This window comes from Musca autumnalis, unplaced genomic scaffold (assembly GCF_047663935.1).
Source record: "Musca autumnalis isolate F117 unplaced genomic scaffold, ASM4766393v1 scaffold_2, whole genome shotgun sequence".
NCBI classification, from domain to species: domain Eukaryota; kingdom Metazoa; phylum Arthropoda; class Insecta; order Diptera; family Muscidae; genus Musca; species Musca autumnalis.
The window spans coordinates 71,701,788-71,710,437 of NW_027411755.1; positions in this window are offsets into that span (position 1 = coordinate 71,701,788).

The window sequence follows — 8,650 nt, forward strand, 5'->3', positions numbered from 1 at the left end:
ATGGAGGGCTCTTAAATGTCAATAAACTTACATAACTAGTGGACATAGGTCCATGTTTTGGTATAGCCCCCATATAACGTTACCGCACGATTTCAGGTATTTTGACGTTTAAATTCACATTTATTGACCGAATTAGCTATAATTTGATATTTAGGGTTCTTAGTGGCCAAAAACTTATATTCGAAATAATTATGAACGTAGGTCCATGTTTTGGTATAGCCCCATATAACGGTACCACGGTATAACGGATTTCGGTATCCCCATATAACGGATTTTCGGTATTTTGAGAATTTTACCTACAAGCTTTAACCGAATTATCTGTAATTTGAACATTTGATATTTGAAATTCTTAGTGCTCACCACACCTCTCCACCAAAAATTGCCAGGAAAGGTCGATGTATTGATAAAGCTCCCATAAAAAGTACCTCCCGATTTTCAGTAATTTGATGATTTTAACTACAATATTAAACCGAACTAGCAGTAATTTGACATTTGAAGTTCTTAGTGGTCACAACACCTCTCCATAAAAAAATTTTCAACATAGGTCCATGTTCGGATATAGCTCCCAATTTTCAGTAATTGGCAATTTTAGCTAAAATTGTTAACCGAACTAACTGTAATTTGACATTTGAAGGTTGTAGTGGCCACCACACATCTGCATCAACAATTTTCAACATAGCCCCAATATAACAATACTTCCCGATTTTCGTTACTTTGAGGATTTTACTTAAAATGTTTAACCGAACGTAGGTCCATGTTTTGGTATAGCTCCAAAACAAACCTCCCGATTTTCCATACCTTAGCTTTATTTTTTGGACGAACTTTTTGTTATTTGAAATTTAAAAGCCAACAAAAATTGTTCATTTAAGTTCATATTTTCGTATAGCCCACATACCTCCGAACTAGCTGTTAATGACATTTGAAGTTCCCACTTTATGTACCGATTTTCGGTATTTTGAGGATTCTAGTTACAATTTTTAACCGAATTGGGAGTTATTTGACATTAAAGGCTCCCATCAAAAACTGTCAACATAGGTCCATGTTTTATTATAACCCCTATATAACGGTACCTCCCAATTTCTAGCCCACCAGAAATTGTTAACATACATAGTTAGATATAGGCACCATAAAAAAGGGCCTACCGAATGAAACATTTTATGTACATTAACTGACATTTTAACGTACCCACTTAAAGTTGGGGACAGGAATGAAAATTAATTATTCCATTTTAGTTCAGAATATTTTATGGTGGAGGGTATGAAAAGTTCGGCCCGGCCGAACTTAACGCTTTTTTACTTGTTGTTTCTGGCACATATACTCTCTCCTCCTCTGTCATTTAATCCTCGTCGCCAATTAATATGATTGTTTCATATATAATTCGAGTTTTATTTAGTTTATCTTCAGAAATATTTACATTACAAAAATATGTTGTGCTTACTTTAAAGACAAGATTAATACCCTGTTTCTCTAAGACGATTCGAATACTAATTCGTTCGAATTACTACCAAACATATGTTTTTTGAAAATATTTGATTTATTTTTGTTTTCAATCAAAGAAACATTTTCTAAAACAACATGAGTTTGGTAGTAATTCGAACGAATTTTTATTCGAATCGTCTTAGAGAAACAGGCCATAAGAAGAAGGAAGTGAAATGTATTTTGACAGGTGTAGACTTTTATGCAATGTTGCAACTTTTGGTACTAGGCTCTTTTACACTATACTACAATTCATTTTTCGTGTTTTTTATAAAATCCTCAACATTGGTATTGTAAACAAACCCACTTGTTGCTTTTGCGTTTACTAATTTTGATGTTTAAATCCACCTCTTTACTTATACCATGACCCGTGTGTAACCGTACTATTACTTACATGAGATTACCATTTTTAACCTGAAAAGCGTTCCTTATCCCAAAAAAGTGGTGAAACTGGAAGCAATTTTTAAGAGAGTGAGAGAGCAAAAATGACTTTCTCTTCTACCACAGGCTACCAGACAAATTTATTCAGGTAAAAAACAGAAGCAAAGGCGAACGCTGACAAAACAAAATGTGTGTTCGTTTACTTACAATTTGTACAAATTGTTACAGGATGTTGTTCGTTTACTCTACAGTACAATGCAAAAGACTTTAGTCGATTACAAGAAGTTACTGGACTTGTACAAATTATTGAGTAAACGAACAGACCTAAAATTAATAACTGTGAAATAAAAGAAGAAAATTGTTTTTTTATGTTACCAAATTTACAATTTTTTCGCTCCTTTACTTTTCTGGGTAAACTGTTCATGAGATAGCAATTTTTACAGTTTTCACTTTTACCCATGGTAGAACAAATACAAGGTAAAGTTAATACTACAACAAATACAACTCGAACAACAACCACAAAGGAATTTGTTTTTGTTTGTAAACCTTAGTGTCAACGTAAATGTAAACAAAACAAGGAAATGTCTATAAATTATTGGAATTTAAAAAACTAATATTTTTTCACATTTGATTGAATATTTTGGAAAACATGAATGACAACTCGTTAGATTTTCAATTTGAATGTTTCCATATCATTCCACTAAATGCATAATTTCTCGCAGAAAGTAGAATACTTGCAAAAATGTTTCGGGTCGCTGGTAATTCATTGAAAAAAGAGAAGATGTTTCAATCATTTGCTTTTGAAAACAAAAAAGCACATGTTTATTAGGGCTTTATTCTTTTCAAGTTTAACAAAATACCACACATATTAACAAATATTGTACCGCCTCTATAAGCGATGTTTTAGTGTGCGGCATGTCGTTCGGACCTGGAGGAGGTTACATGTCAATGATATGAAGCCGTCTTTATGGGAAATAGTTTTTTTTCTGATGAATAAATTTGTTCTTCAAAAATATATATCCCTAATATACATCGAACATAGAAATAAATACAATAAATACATAAAATGTCGAATGTAATTTGACACTAACACTACAACCCAGTTCAGTCAGCTGGGTATTGCTGCTACCTTTTCTTGTTCTACCATGACTTTTACCGTTAGAAGCTTTGTTCCTTTACTTTTTAAATAGTAAAAGTAGCAAAAGAGAAAACTGTCAAAATTGATCTAACGTAAAAAGTTGTTGATCAAATATTTTTAATTCAAAAGGCTACTAATGCTTGGTTTACATTTACGAAATCCACTCGATTTCAACTGTCAAAACCATAGGTTAAACGTCAAATGAAATCCAGATGAGATTTCATCCGGCTTTAACAGCCTGTTTTTGTAAAAATGCTTACCTGTCACACGAACCGTTCGTACTAAAACGTATACGTTCAAAATTTGGTTCTTGTAAAATTTTACGAACCATTCGTTTTTATCTAAAAACTTTTGTCTGTTTCATAAAAGCTTTTATATTTCAGGGTTTCCATGATACTTATTTTGTGACTTTTGCATTTTTACCATTTGTTACCATTTTAACCTGCAAAGCGTTCCTTAACCCCGAAAAGTGGCAAAACTGGAAGCAATTTTTAAGAGAGTGAGAGTGGAGAGAGAGCGAAAATGGCTTTCTTCTCTACCACAGGCTACCAGCAAAATTTCTGCAGGTAAAAAATGGCAGAATTGATTTTTTGACTTATGTTTGACGATTATAGGTGTGTTCGTTTACTCAAGAATTTGTACAAGTCCAGCAACTTCCTGTAATCGACTAAGGTCTTCAGCATTGTACAGTAGAGTAAACGAACAACATCCAGTAACAATTTGTACAAATTTTGAGTAGACGAACACACTTTATTTCACAATGAAAAAGAAAATGGACGAAAAACAGAAGAAAAAGTCGAACGCTGACAAAACTAAATTAAAAACTGTGAAATAAAAGACGAAAATTGATTTTTTATGTTTCTTTTTGACATTGCAGCCAGATCTACCATTTTTCCGTTCCTTTACTTTTCTGGTAAAAATGTTCATGAGAGAGAAATTTTGAGCAATTTTGACCACCCTTACCATTAAAAACAAAGCTAAAATAAGAAAAAAATGTAATCAAATTTGTCCAAAAATAATTGTGATAATATGAAGAAACGCATGTACATATACGCGTGTGCATCTAAGGAAATAAATAAAATTGCATTCCATTGCAGTTTTCGCGTGTTTTATTTATTTATTTAACAACCGAACATTAATTCAAAGCCATCGGGTCAAAAAAGATGAATTAAATTATAACAATACAATAAGTATTTCAAAAAACTTGTGTGTAAGAACAAATTTTTTGCAGTAGTGCGATTCTCTAACTCATTTTTTGAGTTACCGACAAAAATCGGTAAAATTAAAACGCAAAATTATGAATGAAAAGTTCAAATAAAAGTTGACAAGACTCTTGCTATCGGTAGACCTTTACGACTGCTTTTTATTCGTCGGTAACTTATCGAAAAACATCGGTAATTACCGAAATTATAAGCATTTTAATTTTACCGACAATTGTCGGTAACTCAAAAAATGAGTTAGAGAATCGCACTACAGTTCTCTCTTTTACGAGTTTTACTATTAAAAAGTACGGGAACGAAGCTAATTCATTGTCCCATTTATTACCCAAATTATTTAATTTTCATTCAAAACGATGGGTCATTTCCATTCGTTTATTTTTGACGTATTCGTCCGTCTGATTTTGTTACGAAAACAAAAAAAAAAAAAAAATACGAAAATAAAAAGCTTTCATTTGTTTGTCACACGAATACAAACGTCAACCGCTATGAAAATAAAATTGTGTCTTCGTTCATGAAATCGACGAACGAATGGGCATAACCTTTTTATAAAAACAAGCTGTAAGACTAATGAATGAAATCGTCTACAGCTAGAAAGTCTTTCAAATCTCATCTCCCTCCGTATTCTTATGAATACTACAGAAATACATGATTTTTTTAGCTTTTAGAAGAGAGAGGAGGTGACGGAGCTCCCTTTCTCCTTTCTTAAGGCCTGCGTACATAAGCTGCTCTGCCTGATTGCCTTGCTTTCCTGCTTCATTTTTGACATAATAAAAATAAAAGAATAAAGAAGGCCTAGGAAATTTCAAACTGGGTTGCCCTTTTCTTTTTTATTCTTTTATCAGAAGTAAGCAGGCAAGGCAGCTTAGCTTATGTACGCAGGCCTTTACCCAAAAACTGAAAACATTTTCATAAAAATTTCCATAGTCTGGCACAAGAGTTAAAGTTGAAAACATTCAACTCTGACATAACGTATAATACGTTATTTTGAAAACAAAAGCCAAACAAATCATGAAAATCAATTTATTGTTAAGGAAAATTATTTGTGTCTACGAATGAAAAAAGGTTTAATATGCTTTAATCGCGGTTTTGTGTTTTAACCGGAATTACGGTCATAACTTATTTGGATAATACGAACGCCCCAAGAACGAATATTTGGTATGGGCGCTATAAATTGCTTTGTTCCAGAAACTGCAGGAATTTGATTTTTTGGACAAATTTATAAAGGATAAATGATCAAAATTGCAAAACTAGTAGACTCTTGCTGGTTTTGGAACAGAATATTTAAATGAACCTTAGCTACATACACTTGTTTTCTCATTACCTGTTTTTGTTCCATCGTAGCATGCCTGGATACAAATTCTATTAAAAAATATTTTTCTCTGAATAGCAGTAGTTTTTTGTTATAACATCAAAAACTAATTCAAAAATAAAATTTTTTCTCCAATCAACTTGAAAAAAATATTTTTCTTCAATTAATAACCCAAGATACTAAGCTATGGATTGTAAAGATTCGCTAATTAACGCTCCTATGCAATCTCGTGGAAAAGATGATCCAGAGGAAAGTCAACTCTCTAATGAAGTTAAGCAAAGAGCTTTGAAAAAGAAATACAACGGAAACAATTTCCAATTGATAAAATATTCTAGTAACGGATGCTCAACATTGGAGGTACTTAAAAATGCAATTAATGAAGATCAAAAATCGATAAACTTAATGGGTGAAAATCATTTTCCGTTGGATAACCTTCAAAACGGTGCAATCAAACGTCGAAATGTAAATGGGGCTAACAATTTTTGTGACACCACCTTATCTGCAGATGACCTGAAAGTAATACAGTTTAAACAGAGGCGAACTTTAATACCAAAACCAAAAACACCTCCTCTCACCCTTGACGATGAAATGCTAAACTCAAAAATGACTTTAATTGATGCCGAGGAAACATTCCCAAAGGATCAAAATAATGAGAATAGTAGTGACTCTGGAAACATTTCAACTATTCTCGACGAAGAAACCAGAGAAAATATAACTGAAAATACCGAAAAAGTATCATTACACATTCAATGCAACATTACTCAAACCACTAATGGTGAACATAATTGGAAGCGCATCAATTTCGTTATGGTATTTGCTCTTGTTATTGCCATATTAATCTCGAAGGTTGTTCAAGTTTTGGAATTTATATTTAAATGGTTTATAATGCAAATTATACAGTTACGTGCTGCATATTTACCATCTTCGTCAATATGGAATTTCCTTAAAATGGGTACAGATGATCTTCTAGCTTATGTTACTAAGCTCTGGATATTGCCACTTGTTCTGTCTTTGGATTTGTTATATTACACTATGACGATTCTACAATTAACATCAAGCTTCCTTTTGACCACAGCACCAATTGGCCTGGTTGATTTTATTTTCAATTTACATTAATGAATTACATGTACAATATAGGTATGTTTTTGTTTTTTCATTTTTTTTTTACTTATTTGTTTGAATTCTTGTTAATAAAATATTAAATAAATAAAAATTGAATTATCCTAAATGTCCAGGTTTTAATATATCCACTTATAAGGATCAGTCTGTTTTAATATATAAAGGACTACCATTGCAGTCCTTCCTTTATTTATTTGGCGAGCGGCCGAGTTCCACCTTCCTCACTCTTCAGCATTGATGGCCAAAAACACACATTTGCAGATTATACATTGCGCTTGTGTGAGCATAGACTGACGAATTTTTAGACGACGGAATGCCATCTGAATTCCTATGGAGCAAGGATCGATGCCATTGGGCAAAACATCTGCCCAGCATGTGGCACAGGCCCGCACAACACGCGACACCTTTTTAACTGCCCCTCCCAACCTATTCAACTTACTCCAATGGATCTGTGGTTACATCCCATCAAAACAGCCACTTTCGCGGAAACGGAGATTGACCCAGAGCCAAATTAAGCAGAAGAACGAATGTACAAAATATAAAACATTGTTACAACAACAATAAACTGTCGATTAAAATAACTAACGCACCTCTTCGGATCAGTCAGCATACCGTCGCATATCGTGACTGAGGGGTCGATCATCGATAACAATTATCGTTGAGTGGCGTTGCCAGTTGTCAAAATTGATCCACGTATGGCAACTCTCAACTGAAGTTGCGAATCTCAGTTGACGAAGCGGCTGTTTTCAGCAACCACCAATTTTCAGTTGCAGTGAACATTTTCGAAGAAACAAGAAGTAAAATAGAAGAAAAAATAAACATTTTGTTAACAATTATTGATTCTTTGCATCATTAATTAATTTTGTGTATCAATATGGTAAAAATAACGACAAAGCAGCAGTTCGAAATATTAATTGATAAACTGAGTGAAAATCCAAACTTAGCCCGAGGAGATCGGGTTTTTGGTGAAACCAAAGCCACAGCGGATGAAGCGTGGAGGTCCATTTCGGACAGTTTAAACAGCCATGAACCTCCAACACGAACACCTGAAGAGTGGCAGAGTCTGGATTCACTTTAAAGCTAAGTTGAAAAAGAAAATGCCTCAAAATAAAATAAACTTCAACGACACTGGTGGTGGTCCATCACAATAAGTGAATTTATCGCCTTTGGAGCGGACAGCAGCAAATCTTTTGCAAATGAATTTGGTGACAAATACAGTAGGTTCAGTTGAAGTACAAATGACGAACATCCTCCTTTGGACCCATAATGTGCACATGTACTCCATCTATATAGCCAACTACACCAGGGAATTTCGTTTTTGAATAAAAATGGTTTTTATTTTGCCTTTTTTCCTCCTCTGCCAACTTTGAAACACACAATTTGTCCTCTATCAAGTGGACAATTTCCTTCAATACTCTCGACAATGTAGATTGAGCCATGTAGTTGTTGAAATCATTGCCATGGGACTTTTGGAAACTTCCGTCCTCAAAGAATCGCAACGCTGCGCACACTTTTAAAAGTGGGGGTATTGCTGTTGATCTGTAACTGTTCTGATCTGTAACCACAACGTAAACTACGGCATCCTTTGGCAATCGAAAATACGCCTTAAACCTGAAATAATTTACTTATTATACAGATCTTTCCACATGATCATCAGCTTACAGTGCAGATGGCAATTCCAATGGATTCGACTTGTCCCTCAAATTTCTTCTAATAGATGCAATGTCCTGTACATTTTCTTCATCGTCAAAAAATAATTCCACCGAACTTATCATTTTTTGGGACAGCAAATAAAACTTGACGATCCGAAGATTCAATGGGCAGGTTATATTCCAATCTTGGGTTGTTTTCCAAATTTGCTCGAAAACTCAGCCAAAATATTAAAATATTGTCCAGAATACACAAAAGAGTTATCCAAAGCGCAATTATTTTTTAAATTTTTTTTTTTTGCGAATAGAGGTCACAAGTTTGAAAAAACACTGATCGATAACATGTTTATCGACCACC